We start from the raw sequence: 27,792 nt of genomic DNA, 5'->3' as shown, positions 1-27,792 counted from the left end.
GCGGCAACCATTTCTATAACGGTTTGGAATGGTGAAGCACTTGGGCATTATCTTTCTTATTCCCACCACCTCCTATACTTTACTCGGCAGTATCCAAAGCATCCAAACAACCCTTTACAATATTAGAAGCTAACAATTAGTACAAAACAGAATTTAATTATACTCAAACTATGCAAGGGAATATACCTTCGGCTTATTGATTGTAGTGTATTTGTTGGATGACATCTTCACAAACTTAAAACTTCAATCCATAAGAAAAGTTGCTCGAACTCATGAGCAACAACAACTTGTGTAACAGTTACCTTCCTCAAATCCATTCCATCAATCTACATATAAAAAAATAAACAATTTGAAATTACCTAAAAATAATAACTTGAACTTTTTAGCAAAATATGGTGTGCATTAAACATAAGAATCCTAAACAACCGAATCTATACCAATTATGAATTACCGTAAGAAAAGCTTTTGTATATAACTAACCAGCTTAGTTGATGAATTGAAGGGAATAAAAAAAATCCATATAGTGATTTGAAGAAAGATTCAGATAAACCCAAAAGTATGATGAACTCCAGATTGTGAAGAAGGGAGAAAATGAGGAGGAAAAAAAACAACAAAGAATTCTAACCATGGTTCTTAAATATTTGCTAGACACAACAGTAGACGAAAGGGTTAAAATTTCAGAACACTTACGATGGACGAAAGCATCTAGAGGTCTCGTCAGCAATCAAAAAGAAGAAACTGAAAAATCGATGGAAGAATGAGAAAGAAATCGTGAAGTACCTGATGGGAAAATAATCACAACGGGCAATCTACAAAGCGGAAACAAACCCGTTTGACCAACACTTTCCCGACCCGTATGAAACCGTGAGGATGCTAACAAATAAGCTATACCAAATCCAACCCAAATCAGTCCCCAAATCAGTAGCAAATCAACTAATAACGAATAATCAAGCACACACAATACACGCGAGACTTTTTACGTGGAAAACCCCTCAAAATCGAGAGTAAAAACCACGGGACTCGTAAGCCACTTAAATTCCACTATCATCAACAAGGAGAGCAATACAATAATCCTTCTCTAGATCAACTAGAGGTATACAACATCATCATACTCTTGAACAACAATAATCAACAAGTATATGAAGAAATTAAAGACAAAAGATGAATGATTCACCCAATAAACTGCTCTCTGTTCCAGCAGCAAAATCACGACCTACAGACCTCATTAGACGAATTCAACGGTTGAAAATGTTGGCACTGATGTCAGGAAGACACAGCCCAAAAATTGAGAAGATTCAAAGGTCGGATCTCCGGGGATCGTCGATTTTCTGAACTGCTGTATTTTTAGACGGAAATTGAGAATCTCTCTTTTTCTTTTTGATCTCTCTGATCTATCTACTCTCTTGATAATGAAAACAGCTGCTTTCAATTGAGATTTGAAATGCCCTCAAATGATTGACCAAGTCAACCAACATTTGGGCCTAATTTGTTGGGCCTTGGGCTTGGTTTTAATTTCCTCATATTTGGAAACTAAATAAAATACCCAACAAATCTCCCCCTTTTCAATTATGAGGAAGGAATCGCCATCCCGGCGATCGAGCAACATACCTTGAGCTTCTCACTTGCTAAAGCCTTTGTGAACATGTCGGAACCATTATCATCGGTGTGAACTTTATCAAGTTCAAACGAACCATCTTCAAGACGTTCTCTAATCCAATGATACCGCACATCTATATGTTTTGTCCGCTTATGATACATAGAATTTCTAGCCAAATGAATCGCACTCTCATTATCACAAAGAACCACATATCGTGATTGCTTAAACCCAAGGTCTTGTAGAAACCTTTTCATCCACAATAGTTCTTTGCACGCTTCTGTTGCTGCCATATACTCAGCCTCGGTTGTAGACAATGCAACACACTTTTGTAACCTTGATTGCCATGAAACTGCTCCCCCTGCGAAAGTCATCAAATATCCAGAAGTGGATTTCATGTTATCTTTGTTTCCTGCCATATCTGAGTCTGTATAACCAACAAGCACCGGCTCTCCATTTCCGAATGTGATACCTAACTTTGAAGTACCTCGTAAGTATCTCATAATCCATTTAACCGCTTCCCAATGCTTCTTACCCGGATTTGACATAAACCGACTAACAACACTTACCGCATGAGCTATATCTGGCCTAGTACACACCATAGCATACATCAAGCTACCAACTGCTGACGCATATGGAACTATATCCATCTCCTCAACATCCTCCTTTGAAGTAGGACAATCTCTTTCTGTTAGCTTAAAGTTGTTTGTAAGAGGGGAACTAACCACTTTAGCATTCTTCATGTTGAATCTACTTAGCACCTTTTCAATGTATTGCTCTTGTGATATATGTAACGTCTTAGCACCTATATCTCTAGAAATTCGAATGCCAAGAATCTGTTTTGCTGGCCCCAAGTCTTTCATAGCAAAAGACTTGCTCAATTCTCGCTTCAACTGCGCAATTCTTTTAATATTTTTACCAACAATCAACATATCATCAACGTATAACAACAATATGATGAAATCATCATCACCAAACCTCTGAAAGAAAACACAATGATCTGAAGTTGTCTTTCGGTAGCCTTGCTTTCCTATAACCGACTCAAACTTCTTATACCACTGTCTCGGTGCTTGCTTCAACCCATATAGACTTTTCTGAAGTCTACAAACATAATTTTCTTTACCCTTAACCCGAAAACCTTCAGGTTGCATCATGTAGATTTCCTTATCCAAATCACCGTGAAGAAAAGCAGTCTTGACATCCATCTGTTCAACCTCAAGATCAAGACTAGCAGCTAACCCAAGAACCACTCTAATAGATCCCATCTTCACGACCGGTGAGAAAATCTCATCAAAATCAATACCCTTTTTCTGGCTGAATCCTTTAACGACTAACCTAGCTTTGTACCTTGGTTGTGAAGTAAGTTCATCTATCTTCACTTTGAATACCCATTTGTTTCTCAAAGCTCTCTTGCCTTTAGGTAACTTCACCAGCTCATAAGTATTGTTCTCATGCAAAGAATTCATCTCATCTTGCATAGCTTCACCCCACTCTTTCTTATGCTCATCTTTCATTGCTTCTGAATAACATTCTGGCTCTCCCCCATCAGTAACTAATACATACTCATCAGCAGAATATCTAACAGAAGGATGACGGTCTCGGGTAGACCGCCTAAGTGGGACAAATGGGGGCACATCTTGTAGTGACCCGAACTTTTCCATGTTTATATATATTAATTGAGATTGATATTTACATGATTAAATGTTTCCAACATGTTAAGCAATCAAACTTGTTAAGACTTGATTAATTGAAATATGTTTCATATAGACAATTGACCACCCAAGTTGACCGGTGATTCACGAACGTTAAAACTTGTAAAAACTATACGATGACATATATATGGTTATATATATAGTTAACTTGTTTTTATTATAAGTATGTATCTCATTAGGTATTTTAACAATGAGTTATATACATAAAAATGAGACTATTAATTTAAGAAACTCGAAAACGATATATATAACGATTATCGTTATAACAACGTCTTACTAGGTACATATGAATCATATTAAGATATTGATACACTTGGTTAATTATGTTAAATGATAAGTAAATATATTATTAAGTGTATTAACAATGAAATACATATGTAAAAATAAGCCTACTAACTTAATGATTTCGAAACGAGACATATATGTAACGATTATCGTTGTAACGACATTTAACTGTATATACATCATACTGAGATATATTACATATCATAATATCATGATAATATAACGATTTAACATCTCATTTGTTATAATAAACAATGGGTTAACAACATTCAACAAGATCGTTAACCTAAAGGTTTCAAAACAACATTTACATGTAACGACTAACGATGACTTAACGACTCAGTTAAAATGTATATACATGTAGTGTTTTAATATGTATTCATACACTTTTGAAAGACTTCAAGACACTTATCAAAATACTTCTACTTAACAAAAATGCTTACAATTACATCCTCGTTCAGTTTCATCAACAATTCTACTCGTATGCACCCGTATTCGTACTCGTACAATACACAACTTTTAGATGTATGTACTATTGGTATATACACTCCAATGATCAGCTCTTAGCAGCCCATGTGAGTCACCTAACACATGTGGGAACCATCATTTGGCAACTAGCATGAAATATCTCATAAAATTACAAAAATATGAGGAATCATTCATGACTTATTTACATGAAAACAAAATTACATATCCTTTATATCTAATCCATACACCAACGACCAAAAACACCTACAAACACTTTCATTCTTCAATTTTCTTCATCTAATTGATCTCTCTCAAGTTCTATCTTCAAGTTCTAAGTGTTCTTCATATATTTTACAAGTTCTAGTTACATAAAATCAAGAATACTTTAAAGTTTGCTTGCTCACTTCCAATCTTGTAAGGTGATCATCCAACCTCAAGAAATCTTTGTTTCTTACAGTAGGTTATCATTCTAATACAAGGTAATAATCATATTCAAACTTTGGTTCAATTTCTATAACTATAAACAATCTTATTTCAAGTGATGATCTTACTTGAACTTGTTTTCGTGTCATGATTCTGCTTCAAGAACTTCGAGCCATCCAAGGATCCGTTGAAGCTAGATCCATTTTTCTCTTTTCCAGTAGGTTTATCCAAGGAACTTAAGGTAGTAATGATGTTCATAACATCATTCGATTCATACATATAAAGCTATCTTATTCGAAGGTTTAAACTTGTAATCACTAGAACATAGTTTAGTTAATTCTAAACTTGTTCGCAAACAAAAGTTAATCCTTCTAACTTGAATTTTAAAATCAACTAAACACATGTTCTATATCTATATGATATGCTAACTTAATGATTTAAAACCTGGAAACACGAAAAACACCGTAAAACCGGATTTACGCCGTCGTAGTAACACCGCGGGCTGTTTTGGGTTAGTTAATTAAAAACTATGATAAACTTTGATTTAAAAGTTGTTATTCTGAGAAAATGATTTTTATTATGAACATGAAACTATATCCAAAAATTATGGTTAAACTCAAAGTGGAAGTATGTTTTCTAAAATGGTCATCTAGACGTCGTTCTTTCGACTGAAATGACTACCTTTACAAAAATGACTTGTAACTTATTTTTCCGACTATAAACCTATACTTTTTCTGTTTAGATTCATAAAATAGAGTTCAATATGAAACCATAGCAATTTGATTCACTCAAAACGGATTTAAAATGAAGAAGTTATGGGTAAAACAAGATTGGATAATTTTTCTCATTTTAGCTACGTGAAAATTGGTAACAAATCTATTCCAACCATAACTTAATCAACTTGTATTGTATATTATGTAATCTTGAGATACCATAGACACGTATACAATGTTTCGACCTATCATGTCGACACATCTATATATATTTCGGAACAACCATAGACACTCTATATATGAATGTTGGAGTTAGCTATACAGGGTTGAGGTTGATTCCAAAATATATATAGTTTGAGTTGTGATCAATACTGAGATACGTATACACTGGGTCGTGGATTGATTCAAGATAATATTTATCGATTTATTTCTGTACATCTAATTGTGGACAACTAGTTGTAGGTTACTAACGAGGACAGCTGACTTAATAAACTTAAAACATCAAAATATATTAAAAGTGTTGTAAATATATTTTGAACATACTTTGATATATATGTATATATTGTTATAGGTTCGTGAATCAACCAGTGGCCAAGTCTTACTTCCCGACGAAGTAAAAATATGTGAAAGTGAGTTATAGTCCCACTTTTAAAATCTAATATTTTTGGGATGAGAATACATGCAGGTTTTATAAATGATTTACAAAATAGACACAAGTACGTGAAACTACATTCTATGGTTGAATTATCGAAATTGAATATGCCCCTTTTTATTAAGTCTGGTAATCTAAGAATTAGGGAACAGACACCCTAATTGACGCGAATCCTAAAGATAGATCTATCGGGCCCAACAAGCCCCATCCAAAGTACCGGACGCTTTAGTACTTCGAAATTTATATCATATCTGAAGGGTGTCCCGGAATAATGGGGATATTCTTATATATGCATCTTGTTAATGTCAGTTACCAGGTGTTCACCATATGAATGACTTTTATCTCTATGTATGGGATGTGTATTGAAATATGAAATCTTGTGGTCTATTATTATGATTTGATATATATAGGTTAAACCTATAACTCACCAACATTTTTGTTGACGTTTTAAGCATGTTTATTCTCAGGTGATTATTAAGAGCTTCCGCTGTCACATACTTAAATAAGGACGAGATTTGGAGTCCATGCTTGTATGATATTGTGTAAAAACTGCATTCAAGAAACTTATTTTGTTGTAACATATTTGTATTGTAAACCATTATGTAATGGTCGTGTGTAAACAGGATATTTTAGATTATCATTATTTGATAATCTACGTAAAGCTTTTTAAACCTTTATTGATGAAATAAAGGTTATGGTTTGTTTTAAAATGAATGCAGTCTTTGAAAAACGTCTCATATAGAGGTCAAAACCTCGCAACGAAATCAATTAATATGGAACGTTTTTAATCAATAAGAACGGGACATTTCAGTTGGTATCCGAGCGTTGGTCTTAGAGAACCAGAATTTTGCATTAGTGTGTCTTATCGAGTTTGTTAGGATGCATTAGTGAGTCTGGACTTCGACCGTGTTTACTTGAAAAATGATTGCTTAACAAATTTTGTTGGAAACTATATATTTTTAACATGTGAATATTATGTGATATATTAATCTCTTAACGCGTTTGATATTATGTGATAGATGTCTACCTCTAGAACAAGTCCCATTGACTCACCTAATAATAATGAAGAGTCAAATGTAAATTGGAATGATTCGTGGACTGATTCACAAGTTCCCGAAGAGGAACCGGAAGAAGAGTCGGAACCGGAAGAAGAATCGGAACCGGAAGAAGAATCGGAACCGGATGAAGAAATAGAACCGGTGGGGGAAATAATAAAACGGTTAAGTAAAAGAAAATCCTCAACCAACCGACCAAGGTTAATTATGGTCAATGGTGTTTCCGCCAAGGAAGCAAAATATTGGGAGGATTACCAATTCTCCGATGAATCGGATTCCGACGAGAATTCCGATGATGTTATAGAAATTACCCCAACTGAATTTAAAAAGGCAAAAGAAAATAATAAGGGAAAGGGCATAAAAATAGAGAAATCTAATTCCAACCCCGATGAACTTTATATGTATCGTCAACCCCCGAAGTCCTTAAGTTGTAACAATGACCCGGGAACCTCTAAACCACCAGGTTTTTCTAAACCAATGTGGATTACGACGGCTCGTATTAGGGGAACATCATATATCCCTAGAAACTTGGCAAAACGAACCAAAACCGAAGAAGAAGAAACGAGCGAGTCGGAATAAGATAGTTGTATTCATGTGGTGTAATATATGTAATATAGTGTTCTTATGCTTTATGATATATGTAAAAATTGCTTGTATTAATAAGTATTTTTTTATGAATCTAACTCTTGTCTATTTTATAGTTTAAAAACACAAAATGGATAGACAACCTAATATTTTAAGAGACCTACCCGGAGACATGATTGATGAAATCTTGTCTAGAGTCGGCCAGAATTCCTCGGCACAACTATTTAAGGCGAGATCAATTTGTAAGACATTCGAAGAACGTTCCAAGAATGTCTTGGTTTATAAGAGACTTTCATTTGAAAGATGGGGGATATCACATTGGGAAACCCATAAGTTACGATGTGTTTACTTTGACGCATATATTGAGGGGAACCCAAATGCTATTTTACGCAACGGGTTAAGAAATTATTTTGACTCAATATATCCGAATATTGGACTTCGTGATTTAGAAAAAGCGGCTAACATGCAACATAAAGAAGCATGTTATGCTTACGGATTAGTAATGTTCGCTTCTCACCAAAGTGAGAACAAGAACATCGGGCTACAACTATTAAACAAAACGTTTCCACAAGTGACGGAGTCGGTAATTGGGTTAAGAAATGAGGTTTTTAGATTATTACGGGACTGTTGGACATTACGTAACCCTCGTCCCTTTGACGACGTTACAACACGCTGTCTTATCAACGGCCATAACGGTTATGTTCCACAAGACCAAGGATGGGAAGTAGTCCTAGTAAAACCAGAATGCATGAGTTGTTTCTGGACATATGAATTACGTGTCTTTATTGCCTTTGCTGAACGACTTGTGTACTAGCTAGAATTATCTTCACAACCATCTTGTATCAAATTTATTGTGTGCTATATTTCATACTATATGTAAAATAAGCGGTATTGTAAGTTTGTAAAATATTGTATAAAAGTTTGAACGCGAAATATTATTATAATCAGTTTTTCATATAGAATTGTAGTAGTTGAATTGTATATTAGCTACTAAGTATGAACTTAACGGGTAGGTACTACCCGAATTTAAACTTATAAAACGCTAATATGAAGAAAAAGCTTTTATAAATGAGTTCATATTATGCTACGAAATACTATTAACTACTCTTAATATTCTGTATGATTAACTTGTTCCATTTGACTATTTTGAAGGAAATGGCACCGACTACTCGACACACCGTGAATATGAATGAAGAGGAATTCCGTACTTTTTTAGCTTCAAACATAGCCGCAGTACAGGCTGCGCTACATACCAACAATAACCTTGGATCTAGCAGTACAGGAAATCGTGTAGGATGCACCTACAAAGAATTCACTACCTGCAAACCTTTGGAATTTGATGGAACTGAAGGACCGATCGGATTGAAACGGGGGACCGAGAAGGTCGAATCGGTGTTTGCCATAAGTAAGTGTACTGAAGAGGACAAAAGTGAAGTACGCTACGCATACCTTCACAGGTTCTGCGTTAACATGGTGGAATACCTATCTAGAGCAAGTGGGACAAGACGATGCGTACGCACTACCGTGGTCAGCATTCAAGCACTTGATGAACGAGAAGTACCGTCCCAGAACCGAGGTCAATAAGCTTAAGACAGAACTTAGAGGGTTACGAACCCAAGGATTTGATATTACCACGTACGAAAGACGATTCACAGAATTGTGCCTATTGTGTCCGGGAGCGTTTGAAGATGAGGAAGAGAAGATCGACGCGTTTGTGAAAGGATTACCGGAAAGAATCCAAGAAGATATAAGTTCACACGAGCCCGCCTCCATACAACAGGCATGTAGAATGGCTCACAAACTAGTGAACCAGATTGAAGAAAGAATTAAAGAACAGACTGCTGAAGAGACCAATGTGAAGCAAGTCAAAAGAAAGTGGGAGGAAAACGGTGATAAGAATCACCAATACAACAACAACAGCAATTACAACAATAATCGCAACAATTATCCCAGCAATCGCAACATCAATCGCAACTACAACAAACGGCCCAACAACAACAACAACAACAACAGCAGCAACTACAACAATCATCCCAACAACAACAACAACAATCAGAAGCAGCTATGCCAAAGGTGTGAAAAGTATCACTCGGGGTTCTGCACCAAATTTTGCAACAAGTGTAAAAGAAATGGTCATAGCGCAGCGAAGTGTGAGGTCTACGGACCAGGGGTTAATAGAACGAAAGGAACAAATGGTGTCGGAATGAGTAATGGCGGAGCAAGTAGTGTCGGAGCAAGTTATGCCAATGTAGTTTGTTATAAATGTGAAAAACCGGGCCACATCATTAGAAATTGCCCAAACCAGGAGAACACGAATGGACAAGGCCGCGGAAGAGTTTTCAATATTAATGCGGCAGAGGCACAGGAAGACCCGGAGCTTGTTACGGGTACGTTTCTTATTGACAATAAATCTGCTTACGTTTTATTTGATTCGGGTGCGGATAGAAGCTATATGAGTAGAGATTTTTGTGCTAAATTAAGTTGTCCATTGACGCCTTTGGATAGTAAATTTTTACTCGAATTAGCAAATGGTAACTTAATTTCAGCAGATAATATATGTCGGAATCGAGAAATTAAACTGGTTAGCTAAACATTTAAGATTGATTTGATACCAGTAGAGTTAGGGAGTTTTGATGTGATAATCGGTATGGACTGGTTGAAAGAAGTGAAAGCAGAGATCGTTTGTTACAAAAATGCAATTCGCATTATACGAGAAAAAGGAAAACCCTTAATGGTGTACGGAGAAAAGGGCAACACGAAGCTACATCTTATTAGTAATTTGAAGGCACAAAAACTAATAAGAAAAGGTTGCTATGCTGTTCTAGCTCACGTCGAGAAAGTACAAACTGAAGAAAAGAGCATCAATGATGTTCCCATTGCAAAAGAATTTCCCGATGTATTTCCGAAAGAATTACCGGGATTACCCCCACATCGATCCGTTGAATTTCAAATAGATCTTGTACCAGGAGCTGCACCAATAGCTCGTGCTCCTTACAGACTCGCACCCAGCGAGATGAAAGAACTGCAAAGCCAATTACAAGAACTTTTAGAGCGTGGTTTCATTCGACCAAGCACATCACCGTGGGGAGCTCCTGTTTTGTTTGTCAAGAAGAAAGATGGTACATTCAGGTTGTGTATCGACTACCGAGAGTTGAACAAACTTACCATCAAGAACCGCTACCCACTACCGAGAATCGACGACTTATTTGATCAACTACAAGGCTCGTCTGTTTATTCAAAGATTGACTTACGTTTCGGGTATCATCAAATGCGGGTGAAAGAAGATGATATTCCAAAGACTGCTTTCAGAACACGTTACGGTCATTATGAGTTTATGGTCATGCCGTTTGGTTTAACTAATGCACCAGTTGTGTTCATGGACCTTATGAACCGAGTGTGTGGACCATACCTTGACAAGTTTGTCATTGTTTTCATTGATGACATACTTATTTACTCAAAGAATGACCAAGAACACGGTGAACATTTGAGAAAGGTGTTAGAAGTATTGAGGAAGGAAGAATTGTACGCTAAGTTTTCAAAGTGTGCATTTTGGTTGGAAGAAGTTCAATTCCTCGGTCACATAGTGAACAAAGAAGGTATTAAGGTGGATCCGGCAAAGATAGAAACTGTTGAAAAGTGGGAAACCCCGAAAACTCTGAAACACATACGCCAGTTTTTAGGACTAGCTGGTTACTACAGAAGGTTCATCCAAGACTTTTCCAGAATAGCAAAACCCTTGACTGCATTAACGCATAAAGGGAAGAAATTTGAATGGAATGATGAACAAGAGAAAGCGTTTCAGTTATTGAAGAAAAAGCTAACTACGGCACCTATATTGTCATTGCCTGAAGGGAATGATGATTTTGTGATTTATTGTGACACATCAAAGCAAGGTCTCGGTTGTGTATTAATGCAACGAACGAAGGTGATTGCTTATGCGTCTAGATAATTGAAGATTCACGAACAAAATTATACGACGCATGATTTGGAATTAGGCGCGGTTGTTTTTGCATTAAAGACTTGGAGGCACTACTTATATGGGGTCAAAAGTATTATATATACCGACCACAAAAGTCTTCAACACATATTTAATCAGAAACAACTGAATATGAGGCAGCGTAGGTGGATTGAATTATTGAATGATTACGACTTTGAGATTCGTTACCACCCGGGGAAGGCAAATGTGGTAGCCGATGCCTTGAGCAGGAAGGACAGAGAACCCATTCGAGTAAAATCTATGAATATAATGATTCGTAATAACCTTACTACTCAAATAAAGGAGGCGCAACAAGGAGTTTTAAAAGAGGGAAATTTAAAGGATGAAATACCCAAAGGATCGGAGAAGCATCTTAATATTCGGGAAGACGGAACCCGGTATAGGGCTGAAAGAATTTGGGTACCAAAATTTGGAGATATGAGAGAAATGGTACTTAGAGAAGCTCATAAAACCAGATACTCAATACATCCTGGAACGGAGAAGATGTACAAGGATCTCAAGAAACATTTTTGGTGGCCGGGTATGAAAGCCGATGTTGCTAAATACGTAGGAGAATGTTTGACGTGTTCTAAGGTCAAAGCTGAGCATCAGAAACCATCAGGTCTACTTCAACAACTCGAAATCCCAGAATGGAAATGGGAAAACATTACCATGGATTTCATCACTAAATTGCCAAGGACTGCAAGTGGTTTTGATACTATTTGGGTAATAGTTGATCGTCTCACCAAATCAGCACACTTCCTGCCAATAAGAGAAGATGACAAGATGGAGAAGTTAGCACGACTGTATTTGAAGGAAGTCGTCTCCAGACATGGAATACCAATCTCTATTATCTCTGATAGGGATGGCAGATTTATTTCAAGATTCTGGCAGACATTACAGCAAGCATTAGGAACTCGTCTAGACACGAGTACTGCCTATCATCCAAAAACTGATGGGCAGAGTGAAAGGACGATACAAACGCTTGAAGACATGCTACGAGCATGTGTTATTGATTTCAGAAACAGTTGGGATCGACATCTACCGTTAGCAGAATTTTCCTACAACAACAGCTACCATTCAAGCATTGAGATGGCGCCGTTTGAAGCACTTTATGGTAGAAAGTGCAGGTCTCCGATTTGTTGGAGTGAAGTGGGGGATAGACAGATTACGGGTCCGGAGATTATACAAGAAACTACCGAGAAGATCATCCAAATTCAACAACGGTTGAAAACCGCCCAAAGTTGACAAAAGAGCTATGCTGACATTAAAAGAAAAGATATAGAATTTGAAATTGGAGAGATGGTCATGCTTAAAGTTGCACCTTGGAAAGGCATTGTTCGATTTGGTAAACGAGGGAAATTAAATCCAAGGTATATTGGACCATTCAAGATTATTGATCGTGTCGGACCAGTAGCTTACCGACTTGAGTTACCTCAACAACTCGCGGCTGTACATAACACTTTCCACGTCTCGAATTTGAAGAAATGTTTTGCTAAAGAAGATCTCACTATTCCGTTAGATGAAATCCAAATCAACGAAAAACTTCAATTCATCGAAGAACCCGTCGAAATAATGGATCGTGAGGTTAAAAGACTTAAGCAAAACAAGATACCAATTGTTAAGGTTCGATGGAATGCTCGTAAAGGACCCGAGTTCACATGGGAGCGTGAAGATCAGATGAAGAAGAAATACCCGCATCTATTTCCAGAAGATTCGTCGACACCTTCAACAGCTTAAAATTTCGGGACGAAATTTATTTAACGGGTAGGTACTGTAGTGACCCGAACTTTTCCATGTTTATATATATTAATTGAGATTGATATTTACATGATTAAATGTTTCCAACATGTTAAGCAATCAAACTTGTTAAGACTTGATTAATTGAAATATGTTTCATATAGACAATTGACCACCCAAGTTGACCGGTGATTCACGAACGTTAAAACTTGTAAAAACTATACGATGACATATATATGGTTATATATATAGTTAACATGTTTTTATTATAAGTATGTATCTCATTAGGTATTTTAACAATGAGTTATATACATAAAAATGAGACTATTAATTTAAGAAACTCGAAAACGATATATATAACGATTATCGTTATAACAACGTCTTACTAGGTACATATGAATCATATTAAGATATTGATACACTTGGTTAATTATGTTAAATAATAAGTAAATATATTATTAAGTGTATTAACAATGAAATACATATGTAAAAATAAGACTACTAACTTAATGATTTCGAAACGAGACATATATGTAACGATTATCGTTGTAACGACATTTAACTGTATATACATCATACTGAGATATATTATATATCATAATATCATGATAATATAACAATTTAACATCTCATTTGTTATAATAAACAATGGGTTAACAACATTCAACAAGATCGTTAACCTAAAGGTTTCAAAACAACATTTACATGTAACGACTAACGATGACTTAACGACTCAGTTAAAATGTATATACATGTAGTGTTTTAATATGTATTCATACACTTTTGAAAGACTTCAAGACACTTATCAAAATACTTCTACTTAACAAAAATGCTTACAATTACATCCTCGTTCAGTTTCATCAACAATTCTACTCGTATGCACCCGTATTCGTACTCGTACAATACACAGCTTTTAGATGTATGTACTATTGGTATATACACTCCAATGATCAGCTCTTAGCAGCCCATGTGAGTCACCTAACACATGTGGGAACCATCATTTGGCAACTAGCATGAAATATCTCATAAAATTACAAAAATATGAGGAATCATTCATGACTTATTTACATGAAAACAAAATTACATATCCTTTATATCTAATCCATACACCAACGATCAAAAACACCTACAAACACTTTCATTCTTCAATTTTTTTCATCTAATTGATCTCTCTCAAGTTCTATCTTCAAGTTCTAAGTGTTCTTCAAATATTTTACAAGTTCTAGTTACATAAAATCAAGAATACTTTCAAGTTTGCTAGCTCACTTCCAATCTTGTAAGGTGATCATCCAACCTCAAGAAATCTTTGTTTCTTACAGTAGGTTATCATTCTAATACAAGGTAATAATCATATTCAAACTTTGGTTCAATTTCTATAACTATAAACAATCTTATTTCAAGTGATGATCTTACTTGAACTTGTTTTCGTGTCATGATTCTGCTTCAAGAACTTCGAGCCATCCAAGGATCCGTTGAAGCTAGATCCATTTTTCTCTTTTCCAGTAGGTTTATCCAAGGAACTTAAGATAGTAATGATGTTCATAACATCATTCGATTCATACATATAAAGCTATCTTATTCGAAGGTTTAAACTTGTAATCACTAGAACATAGTTTAGTTAATTCTAAACTTGTTCGCAAACAAAAGTTAATCCTTCTAACTTGAATTTTAAAATCAACTAAACACATGTTCTATATCTATATGATATGCTAACTTAATGATTTAAAACCTGGAAACACGAAAAACACCGTAAAACCGGATTTACGCCGTCGTAGTAACACCGCGGGCTGTTTTGGGTTAGTTAATTAAAAACTATGATAAACTTTGATTTAAAAGTTGTTATTCTGAGAAAATGATTTTTATTATTAACATGAAACTATATCCAAAAATTATGGTTAAACTCAAAGTGGAAGTATGTTTTCTAAAATGGTCATCTAGACGTCGTTCTTTCGACTGAAATGACTACCTTTACAAAAATGACTTGTAACTTATTTTTCCGACTATAAACCTATACTTTTTCTGTTTAGATTCATAAAATAGAGTTTAATATGAAACCATAGCAATTTGATTCACTCAAAACGGATTTAAAATGAAGAAGTTATGGGTAAAACAAGATTGGATAATTTTTCTCATTTTAGCTACGTGAAAATTGGTAACAAATCTATTCCAACCATAACTTAATCAACTTGTATTGTATATTATGTAATCTTGAGATACCATAGACACGTATACAATGTTTCGACCTATCATGTCGACACATCTATATATATTTCGAAACAACCATAGACACTCTATATGTGAATGTTGGAGTTAGCTATACAGGGTTGAGGTTGATTCCAAAATATATATAGTTTGAGTTGTGATCAATACTGAGATACGTATACACTGGGTCGTGGATTGATTCAAGATAATATTTATCGATTTATTTCTGTACATCTAATTGTGGACAACTAGTTGTAGGTTACTAACGAGGACAGCTGACTTAATAAACTTAAAACATCAAAATATATTAAAAGTGTTGTAAATATATTTTGAACATACTTTGATATATATGTATATATTGTTATAGGTTCGTGAATCAACCAGTGGCCAAGTCTTACTTCCCGACGAAGTAAAAATCTGTGAAAGTGAGTTATAGTCCCACTTTTAAAATCTAATATTTTTGGGATGAGAATACATGCAGGTTTTATAAATGATTTATAAAATAGACACAAGTACGTGAAACTACATTCTATGGTTGATGTAACATCCCGCGTTTTTCCGTTAAATTTAATTTTAACACCGTCTTTTTTTTAAAAACATAATCTTTCGTATTTAAATTAATAGTTTCCGTGAGTAACGTTCATTATATTCCCGCTATTTAATTTTGACATCACCCGTTTACTCGAGCGTTTTAAAAATATTCGATCGGTTAAATCCCGCACCCGCTTCTAAACTCGAGGGACTAAAATTGACACGGGGCAAACTAGTTGACTAGGTCAACTAGTCCACCCCAATCACCACCATTCAACCACCTCCATCTCTATCTCTTTCTTTCTTTTTTTCTCTCAAGAACACAAACATAATTCATCATCTAAATTCGGATCGGGAAGCAAACTTCAAAACAAATTACATATTCGTGATCCTCTCATCATCCTCTTCGATTTGGTACCAATTTCATCCATTTTGGGTAACTTTCTAAAATCACTAAATTTCTCTAAATTCGTTTTATATACTTGAAATTGTGTTAGTTAGTGTCTATGGCTCGTGTGTAACATGAATATATGTTTTGTTTGCTCGATTTGTGGTTTGGAGTAACTAGTTTGAGTTTTTGAAATGGGTTTGCTTAATCCTTGATTTTGGATGAGTTAATGTTGTTAGATTGTTAAAGTGCATGTTTTAATTGTGTTACTAGTATCATTAGCCACATTTTGATGTGTAGGTTGATTAAGAAAACTTCAAAAACCCGATTAATGATTTTGTGATGTTTGACTAGGGTTTGATAGTTCTTGACATGAACTTTTGATGCTTGAATGCCATGAAATGTTAATTGTTAGTGTTTAGTAGTAATGTATGTTTCATTACCTTCGAAACGGCATATCGTATGTGTAAATTGGATTCCCGAATCATAAAATACGTTTTACGAACTTGAAACTTTGAAAATAAACCTTTCTTGATCAATGGACGAGTTTTCGGTTATTGTAAATGATGTTTTTGATTGATGATATGTGGTTAGTTGTATTCCTCGTCAAAATACCTTTTCGACGACATATGATAGGCATTATAAGTGTTTGCGGGTCAAGAGTTGGGTTGGAAAATGTTTTGGTTCGTGCATACTTTGAAAAACTGACCAGAAATCTCTGCCCAGATGGTGGCGCGGCGCGCCCCATCCCCGCGCGGCGCGCGGATTGGCCTGGCCAGATTCTGCTTTGTTTGGCGCATTTCACGCGAAATGTTTGACTAGCTATCGACCTCCGATTCACATGAAACTTGTTTTAATACACTTGTATATGAATATTTAGCATAGAAAAATAGTTCGGGACCCGACCCGAACGCGTTGACTTTTTCGTTGACTTTGACCAAGTTTGACTTTTAGTCAAACTTAACCAAACTTTTATACAATCATTCTAACATGCTTTTATACTTGTTTCTTGTATGAAACTTGACAACGTGATTCACATGCTATACTTAATCGAGTCGTAACGAGCCATAGGACTAATTGAACACATTTCACCCGACCTTGTGTCGTAACCGGTTAATTGATACAACTTATTTGTTTAGGTCAAGGCTAAGCAACTTTCATGCACACGTTTACTTTGTGAAGTACATTTATACTCGTGCACTCGAGGTGAGATCATAGTCCCACTTTTTACTCTTTTGAACTTACTTTTGGGATGAGAAAACATAAACGATCCTTTTGAACTAAGTGAACACAAGAACGGGAAAACAAACATTCTACATACGAGTTTAGAACGAAAATCCTCAATTCGATTATCATTAGTTACATCAGATGGTGTAAGCGAGAACTTATGTTATATGGCCATATGGGTTTGACAAACCCTCATTCAAACGGTTCGCTACCGTTTACGAATGAAATATATTTTCGGGAACAGTGTTGTTCTAGCACTAATTGATGGGGTATTCAACGGACGGAATGTTAAGCTTTGATAATTGGGTGCTCGTGAATATTAACTTTTAGAATGTACTACTATTATTTCAACTTTGCAAATCTTGTGGTTCGACTTACTTTACTTTTACTCACTTACTCAAACCTATGATTTCACCAACGTTTTTGCGTTGACAGATTCTTCTATGTTTTCTCAGGTTTTCACATGGCTATTTGATACATGCTTCCGCACTCTTTGATTACTTGATTGGAGTCTACCATGCATGCATACGCTAGGGATAGCATTTTTGGATTCAAACTTTTGTCTACTTACTTACGCTATTTATAGCAACTGTGGATTTCAAACTAATTATGTCGCAAGTTATTTCATTCATACTTTATAACTTTGTAAACTTAAACTTATTGTCGATCCGTTTGTTAAACTAAACTTTGTACCTTTCAAATGAACGCGACATAATTTTGGTCAAACGAGTCTCATATAGGGACTACGACCACGCAACGGGACCTAAGTTAACGACGCCGTCAATAACGATTTTGGTCGGGTCGTTACAAGTGGTATCAGAGCCAGGTTGTAGGGAACTAGGACGTGCATTAGTGTGTCTAACAGAGTCGTTAGGACGCATTAGTGAGTCTAGACTACAACCGGATAGTTAGCATTGCATTCTGACATACATTTGCTATAGATAGCACTTACTTGACTACTTGTGCATTATACTTGAATCATTCTTAGGCAAACTTTTTTTTTAATGGTACCCAACCTTCATTATACGAACTCGTATCCTGCCACTTTAGTTCGGGAACTCTGACTCCTTGGTTGTTTTTCCTCCCGTCTCATCTTACTATCCATGAATATTGTAAAGTCACTGTCACTACTCTAGATGAGTATCGTCATCACCATTTATCGCTACAGTTGCGTATTACTTGTTATCATGACTCGTTACTCTTTTCATACCTAAATACAATATTGTCTGACTCGAACCACATTGCCGTGAACAATCATTTATACACTTCCCTCGGGGAACGCATCTTCAGAGTTGCACAAATTCTTTCGATTTAATACGAGTCACGTTTGAGACGTCGTTACATTTTGTTCATTTTAGATTTTCGCGATTACACGAACTTGAATCTATAGAGTGATGTGGGAATGGAGGTATGAGTTAGCGTAATATAACGACACTCGATCAACGTGGTTATATTACGGTAAGACATACCAAAGTTCTAGTGACGCGTGATGGTGGTTAGACTCGATCAACCTAAACACCACCATGTGCCATGTACATGACTTCATCTTTTCAGGTTTGGACATCCGAAAACTCCGAGAATATTTATAACAACCATACCGGGGACACACCTTCAATTATTGTCAAATTATATTTATGCTTCCGAATGAATTACCGATTCCATTCGACTTCAACCGTATGTCACACGGGTATACTAGCTCGTCCTCGCGCAGTCTTATTGACTAACTACAATTTACTCGTTATGCTCGCACTGAGGCGGAAACTTCTCTTGCATCACCCTCGTACTTCCGGTTCAGGAGGTCCTTATTCTAAATTCTCAATGGAGAGCGACTCTTCACGTCATACAAGTATTCGCCGCGAGGGTGGATAGTCCTAACAATCGTTTTCAAAACCCGATAAGAACTTGCCCCGACGAACGTTTTTGGAAACCGATAAATCTTCCGCGACGCGAATTTTCTTGAGAAACTTGTCCTAGCTAACGTTTTCAATTCCTAGCAAACTTGTTCAATATGCCTTAGGGAAATATACCCCGTTTCGGATCGAGATCCTCGTTTCACTTCTAGATTTCGGAGTGCCTTACAAAAAGCCTCGGGACCGCGTTTAGACATGAGTACCGCGTACCATCCACAACCCGACGGACCGAACAAACATGCGATTTAAACCTTGGAAACCATAATACGAATTTGTATTACCAACTTCAAATTTACTTGAGAAAAGTATTTTCCTTTAACCGAATCCTCGTACTACAATGATTTTCATTCGAGTTTTAACGTCACTCCTTTTGAAACCACATGTGACCGGAAACGTCATTCTCCTTTGTCGAACCAAGTAAACGATGATCAATTCACCGGGGTCGAGGTTATTCATGAGCAACCGAGAAAATTTATTCATATTCAGGTAAAACCCTACGTGACTCGTAATCACCAAGAGCTACGCCGATGTTAGACGTAAACATTTCAAATTCCATGTGGGAAACCGCGTCACGTTAAGAGTCGCACCTTGGAAAGGTGCAATCCGTTTCGGGAAAACGTAGGAAGCTAAATCCGCGATATTTTGATCCTTTAAATTCTTGGGGTGTTTTGGACCCGTCGCTAGCCGTTTAGACTTTTCCGACTCATTTTGGGTCTCCGTTTATCCTACATTCGATGTATCAACTTAAAGACGTGTTTTGCGAAACAAGAACTTGTTATTCCTTTTTCGATGGGCTCACTATCAACGATAAACTTCATTCCTAGGAGGACCGGTTGAAACCATAAATCGTGAAGCCAAACCTTAAAACAACATATGATCCCGACCGTCAAAATTCGTTGAAATACCCTAGGACGTACTTCTCCCTCACTCGTAGAATTGGCAACGCAAGATCTCGAGGAAGATTCAACAACTACTACTTCCAACTAAATTTCGGGACGAAATTTCTTTTGAGGCGTGGATAATGTAACATCCCGCGTTTTTCCGTTAAATTTAATTTTAACACCGTCTTTTTTTTAAAAACATAATCTTTCGTATTTAAATTAATAGTTTCCGTGAGTAACGTTCATTATATTCCCGCTATTTAATTTTGACATCACCCGTTTACTCGAGCGTTTTAAAAATATTCGATCGGTTAAATCCCGCACCCGCTTCTAAACTCGAGGGACTAAAATTGACACGGGGCAAACTAGTTGACTAGGTCAACTAGTCCACCCCAATCACCACCATTCAACCACCTCCATCTCTCTCTCTTTCTTTCTTTTTTTCTCTCAAGAACACAAACATAATTCATCATCTAAATTCGGATCGGGAAGCAAACTTCAAAACAAATTACATATTCGTGATCCTCTCATCATCCTCTTCGATTTGGTACCAATTTCATCCATTTTGGGTAACTTTCTAAAATCACTAAATTTCTCTAAATTCGTTTTATATACTTGAAATTGTGTTAGTTAGTGTCTATGGCTCGTGTGTAACATGAATATATGTTTTGTTTGCTCGATTTGTGGTTTGGAGTAACTAGTTTGAGTTTTTGAAATGGGTTTGCTTAATCCTTGATTTTGGATGAGTTAATGTTGTTAGATTGTTAAAGTGCATGTTTTAATTGTGTTACTAGTATCATTAGCCACATTTTGATGTGTAGGTTGATTAAGAAAACTTCAAAAACCCGATTAATGATTTTGTGATGTTTGACTAGGGTTTGATAGTTCTTGACATGAACTTTTGATGCTTGAATGCCATGAAATGTTAATTGTTAGTGTTTAGTAGTAATGTATGTTTCATTACCTTCGAAACGGCATATCGTATGTGTAAATTGGATTCCCGAATCATAAAATACGTTTTACGAACTTGAAACTTTGAAAATAAACCTTTCTTGATCAATGGACGAGTTTTCGGTTATTGTAAATGATGTTTTTGATTGATGATATGTGGTTAGTTGTATTCCTCGTCAAAATACCTTTTCGACGATATATGATAGGCATTATAAGTGTTTGCGGGTCAAGAGTTGGGTTGGAAAATGTTTTGGTTCGTGCATACTTTGAAAAACTGACCAGAAATCTCTGGCCAGATGGTGGCGCGGCGCGCCACATCCCCGCGCGGCGCGCGGATTGGCCTGGCCAGATTCTGCTTTGTTTGGCGCATTTCACGCGAAATGTTTGACTAGCTATCGACCTCCGATTCACATGAAACTTGTTTTAATACACTTGTATATGAATATTTAGCATAGAAAAATAGTTCGGGACCCGACCCGAACGCGTTGACTTTTTCGTTGACTTTGACCAAGTTTGACTTTTAGTCAAACTTAACCAAACTTTTATACAATCATTCTAACATGCTTTTATACTTGCTTCTTGTATGAAACTTGACAACGTGATTCACATGCTATACTTAATCGAGTCGTAACGAGCCATAGGACTAATTGAACACATTTCACCCGACCTTGTGTCGTAACCGGTTAATTGATACAACTTATTTGTTTAGGTCAAGGCTAAGCAACTTTCATGCACACGTTTACTTTGTGAAGTACATTTATACTCGTGCACTCGAGGTGAGATCATAGTCCCACTTTTTACTCTTTTGAACTTACTTTTGGGATGAGAAAACATAAACGATCCTTTTGAACTAAGTGAACACAAGAACGGGAAAACAAACATTCTACATACGAGTTTAGAACGAAAATCCTCAATCCGATTATCATTAGTTACATCAGATGGTGTAAGCGAGAACTTATGTTATATGGCCATATGGGTTTGACAAACCCTCATTCAAACGGTTCGCTACCGTTTACGAATGAAATATATTTTCGGGAACAGTGTTGTTCTAGCACTAATTGATGGGGTATTCAACGGACGGAACGTTAAGCTTTGATAATTGGGTGCTCGTGAATATTAACTTTTAGAATGTACTACTATTATTTCAACTTTGCAAATCTTGTGATTCGACTTACTTTACTTTTACTCACTTACTCAAACCTATGATTTCACCAACGTTTTTGCGTTGACAGATTCTTCTATGTTTTCTCAGGTTTTCACATGGCTATTTGATACATGCTTCCGCACTCTTTGATTACTTGATTGGAGTCTACCATGCATGCATACGCTAGGGATAGCATTTTTGGATTCAAACTTTTGTCTACTTACTTACGCTATTTATAGCAACTGTGGATTTCAAACTAATTATGTCGCAAGTTATTTCATTCATACTTTATAACTTTGTAAACTTAAACTTATTGTCGATCCGTTTGTTAAACTAAACTTTGTACCTTTCAAATGAACGCGACATAATTTTGGTCAAACGAGTCTCATATAGGGACTACGACCACGCAACGGGACCTAAGTTAACGACGCCGTCAATAACGGTTTTGGTCGGGTCGTTACAGTTGAATTATCGAAATCGAATATGCCCCTTTTTATTAAGTCTGGTAATCTAAGAATTAGGGAACAGACACCCTAATTGACGCGAATCCTAAAGATAGATCTATCGGGCCCAACAAACCCCATCCAAAGTACCAGATGCTTTAGTACTTCGAAATTTATATCATATCCGAAGGGTGTCCCGGAATGATGGGGATATTCTTATATATGCATCTTGTTAATGTCGGTTACCAGGTGTTCACCATATGAATGACTTTTATCTCTATGTATGGGATGTGTATTGAAATATGAAATCTTGTGGTCTATTATTATGATTTGATATATATAGGTTAAACCTATAACTCACCAACATTTTTGTTGACGTTTTAAGCATGTTTATTCTCAGGTGATTATTAAGAGCTTCCGCTGTCGCATACTTAAATAAGGACGAGATTTGGAGTCCATGCTTGTATGATATTGTGTAAAAACTGCATTCAAGAAACTTATTTTGTTGTAACATATTTGTATTGTAAACCATTATGTAATGGTCGTGTGTAAACAAGATATTTTAGATTATCATTATTTGATAATCTACGTAAAGCTTTTTAAACCTTTATTGATGAAATAAAGGTTATGGTTTGTTTTAAAATGAATGCAGTCTTTGAAAAACGTCTCATATAGAGGTCAAAACCTCGCAACGAAATCAATTAATATGGAACGTTTTTAATCAATAAGAACGGGACATTTCACATCTGGTACTGGAATCTCTACCTGCTCCGGAGCATCACCAACATCAGTACCATGTTCATCATTCTGAACATCATCTCCAACATGTTGTGGAGTAACTGGATCCAAATCAACAAGATCAGCACTAGGTTGAGGAACTGAATCTGTCTTATCAACATCTTTTAACATCTGATCTTCTGTAAATACAACATCTCGGCTTCGTACGAGTTTCTTCTGAACTGGATCATATAACCTGTACCCAAAATCATCTTCACCATAGCCGAGGAATACACATGGCTTAGTCTTCATATCAAGCTTTGACCTCTCATCTTTGGGAACATGAACAAAAGCTTTACATCCAAAAACTCGTAAATGACGGTAAGAAACATCTTTGCCGCTCCAAACCCTGTTAGGAACATCAAAATGCAAAGGAACACAAGGGGTTAGATTAATAATATGAACTGCCGTATTTAAGGCCTCACCCCAAAAGGAATCGGACAACCCTGCATGTGAAAGCAAACATCTAACTCTCTCAACCAAAGTTCTGTTCATCCTCTCTGCTAAGCCATTCAACTGAGGTGTCTTTGGTGGAGACTTTTGATGCCGAATACCATTCTCCTTACAATAAGCATCAAATCTGCCAATGTATTCACCGCCATTATCAGTCCGAATACACTTGAGTTTCTTCCCCGTTTGCCTTTCAACTAGTGTATGAAATTCCTTAAACTTTTCAAATACTTGATCCTTTGACTTTAAGGTATAAACCCACACCTTCGTGGAATGATCATCGATGAATGTAACAAAGTAGGAACATCCACCAAGTGTCCTAGTCTTCATAGGCCCACAAACATCCGAATGAACTAGATCAAGTATGTTCTCCATTCGAAAAGGAGAATGACTCTTAAACGCAACTCTGGTCTGTTTCCCTGCCAAACAGTGAGAACACTTACTCAAATCAATACCACTAACACCCGACAACACATTCTTCTTGAACAAGATAGACATCCCCTTTTCACTCATGTGGCCAAGTCTTTTATGCCACAACTCAGTAGAATCAACATTGTCCACTGCGTTAACAATGTTCTGGATGATCTTCGAACGCGTGATGTATAATCTTGAGTCTTTCTTGCCTCTTCCCACTATCATAGAACCAAGAGTTAGTTTCCAAATACCATTACCAAAACCGTTATAATAACCATCATCATCAAGAATGCCTGTTGAAATAACATTAAGTCTCATATCCGGAACATGTTTTACATTATGCAAAACTAACTCCATTCCCGTGTCAAATTTCAAACAAACATCTCCAATACCAACGATCTTTGATAACCCGACATTACCCATCCTAGCAAATCCATAGTCACCTGGAGTGTAAGATGAGAAGTGATCTCTACAAATTGCAACATGACATGTAGCACCACTATCAACAATCCAACTCGTGTCATCATGAGTAAGATTGATCATATCATAATCAATACAAACAAAGAACTCATCTGTGATAGCGTTAACTTCAACCTTATCATCATCACCACCATCACTTTTCTTTTGTTTATTCTTGTCATATGCCTTTTTCTTCTCATTCTTCAACTTTGGACAATACCACTTTGTGTGCCCCTTTTCATGACAATTATAACACTCAACGTTAGCAAATTTGCCTTTGCGTGAGCTGCTACGATGATTGCCTCTTTTACCCTGACCTCTACTATGACTTCTCCCCCGCGTTTCTGTGACCAAGATATCTGACTGTGAAGAGGAACCTTGTGACTTTCTTCTCATCTCTTCATTCAAAATACTACCCTTAGCCAATTCCATGGTGATAGTACCATTCGGTGCAGAGTTGGACAAAGATGTCCTAAAAGTCTCCCAAGAGTCCGGTAATGTACCAAGTAACCAGAGACCCTGAATCTCATCCTCAAACTTGATACCCATACCTGCAAGCTGATTTATAATACCCTGCTATGCATTTAGGTGATCTGTAATAGGAGTCCCATCATGATACTTCAAAGCCATCATCTGCTTAATTAAGAACAACTTGTTATTCCCAGTTTTTCGTTCATATAACTGCTCAAGCTTTTTCCATAAGGCTTTAGCATCAGTCTCCCCAGTAATATGATTCACAACATTATCATCAACCCACTGCCGAATATACCCACATACTTGTCTATGCAAAATTTTCCATTGAGCATCAGATTTTTCCTCGGGTTTATCCTCAGTAAAAACAGGCAAATAATAATCTTTCACATAAAGAAGATCCTCCATCTTGCCTTTCCAAACATGATAATTTGAACCATTTAAACTAATCATTTTACTTGTATTAGCTTCTATCTTTCACACAAGTCAAATCAAATAACCTAGCTCTTGATACCAATTTGATGGAAAAATAATCACAACGGGCAATCTACAAAGCGGAAACAAACCCGTTTGACCAACACTTTCCCGACCCGTATGAAACCGTGAGGATGCTAACAAATAAGCTATACCAAATCCAACCCAAATCAGTCCCCAAATCAGTAGCAAATCAACTAATAACGAATAATCAAGCACACACAATACACGCGAGACTTTTTACGTGGAAAACCCCTCAAAATCGAGAGTAAAAACCACGGGACTCGTAAGCCACTTAAATTCCACTATCATCAACAAGGAGAGCAATACAATAATCCTTCTCTAGATCAACTAGAGGTATACAACATCATCATACTCTTGAACAACAATAATCAACAAGTATATGAAGAAATTAAAGACAAAAGATGAATGATTCACCCAATAAATTGCTCTCTGTTCCAGCAGCAAAATCACGACCTACAGACCTCATTAGACGAATTCAACGGTTGAAAATGTTGGCACTGATGTCAGGAAGACACAGCCCAAAAATTGAGAAGATTCAAAGGTCGGATCTCCGGGGATCGTCGATTTTCTGAACTGCTGTATTTTTAGACGGAAATTGAGAATCTCTCTTTTTCTTTTTGATCTCTCTGATCTATCTACTCTCTTGATAATGAAAACAGCTGCTTTCAATTGAGATTTGAAATGCCCTCAAATGATTGACCAAGTCAACCAACATTTGGGCCTAATTTGTTGGGCCTTGGGCTTGGTTTTAATTTCCTCATATTTGGAAACTAAATAAAATACCCAACAGTACCTTGATAAAAATGAATGAAAAATTTATTAGCAGTTGTTCAAATTAGGTGGAGAGTAAATTTTTTAAAAAAAAAAAATAAAAAAAAAACTTCGAACTTGTAAATAACCACAAACCTGTGTTCACCGACAACCATAATTCATTTCTCCAATTCGTCTTCCTTAGTTGAAGTTAACACATGAATCAAAATCAACACTCTCATCGGTCCATAATTTATTGTCTCAAAAAATGAAGAACAAGAAACTGAGGGAGGAAAGATAAAAACAGAGGCTTTATTGAGTAAGTGTATACCTTGTAGAAGTGCAAACGGCGGCGGTAGTAGTAGTAGTAGCAGCGGCGATGGTGGCGTTAGCAGCGACGGTGGTGGTGTTCGTGCATACTCATCTTTGGTTGCGTGAGTTTGATAGAAAGTGGATTTTCTATACCTATGTATTTTAGTTAGTAATTGGGTGTCAAGATTTGGGTATGAAAGGAAGCATTTGGAATGTAGTAGAGACATTTGGAATGTACTCCCTCCGTCTCCTTTTTGGTACGTCCCAAATTAATTGTCCACTTCCAAATATGGAAAATAAATTTGATGATGTTTACAATATTGTTCCTAATGAATTAATTAAATTACAAAGGAGAGAGAGATTTCTAATTAATTAGTTGAGGGTAAAACAGTAAAATAAGAAAAAAGTACAGAAAAGGTACAGTGTGATAATGACATTTCTTAAACTGTGTGTTTTTTGTCTGGGGACAATTAATCTGAGACGGAGGGAGTAGTAGAGACAGGAAGTCTCTGGAATGATTGGGTGTGAAAGTATGGAGTAAATGGTAGAATCATCTACTAAGTTAGTGTTAATAAAAGTTTGTGATATTTTTAAGAAAATCAAAAGTTTGTGGTGATTTTTAAAAAAAGAAAGAGTTAACTATTCATAACCACTTTCTCATTTAGGGTGTGTTTGACGCAAGAGCTTATGGGAGCTTATGAGAGCTTATGGGAGCTTGAGCTTATGATTTTAATAAGCTTCAAGTAATAAGCTTTGTTTGGTAGACATAAAAAGTAGAGCT

The 27,792-nt window shown here is 36.3% G+C and overlaps 1 long non-coding RNA gene across 1 annotated transcript; it reads right to left on the bottom strand.

The window, feature by feature from the left end:
• LOC139904615 (uncharacterized) lies at positions 1 to 26,910 on the bottom strand. The gene is made up of 3 exons (XR_011778912.1): positions 26,856 to 26,910; positions 187 to 326; positions 1 to 112 (listed from the first exon to the last, which is right to left on the bottom strand). It is a non-coding gene; the product is annotated as an uncharacterized lncRNA (long non-coding RNA).
• Positions 26,911 to 27,792: the final 882 nt, after the last annotated feature.

This window comes from Rutidosis leptorrhynchoides, chromosome 4, assembly GCF_046630445.1.
Source record: "Rutidosis leptorrhynchoides isolate AG116_Rl617_1_P2 chromosome 4, CSIRO_AGI_Rlap_v1, whole genome shotgun sequence".
Classification (NCBI taxonomy): domain Eukaryota; kingdom Viridiplantae; phylum Streptophyta; class Magnoliopsida; order Asterales; family Asteraceae; genus Rutidosis; species Rutidosis leptorrhynchoides.
This window is presented reverse-complemented; position numbering and strand designations above follow the sequence as displayed.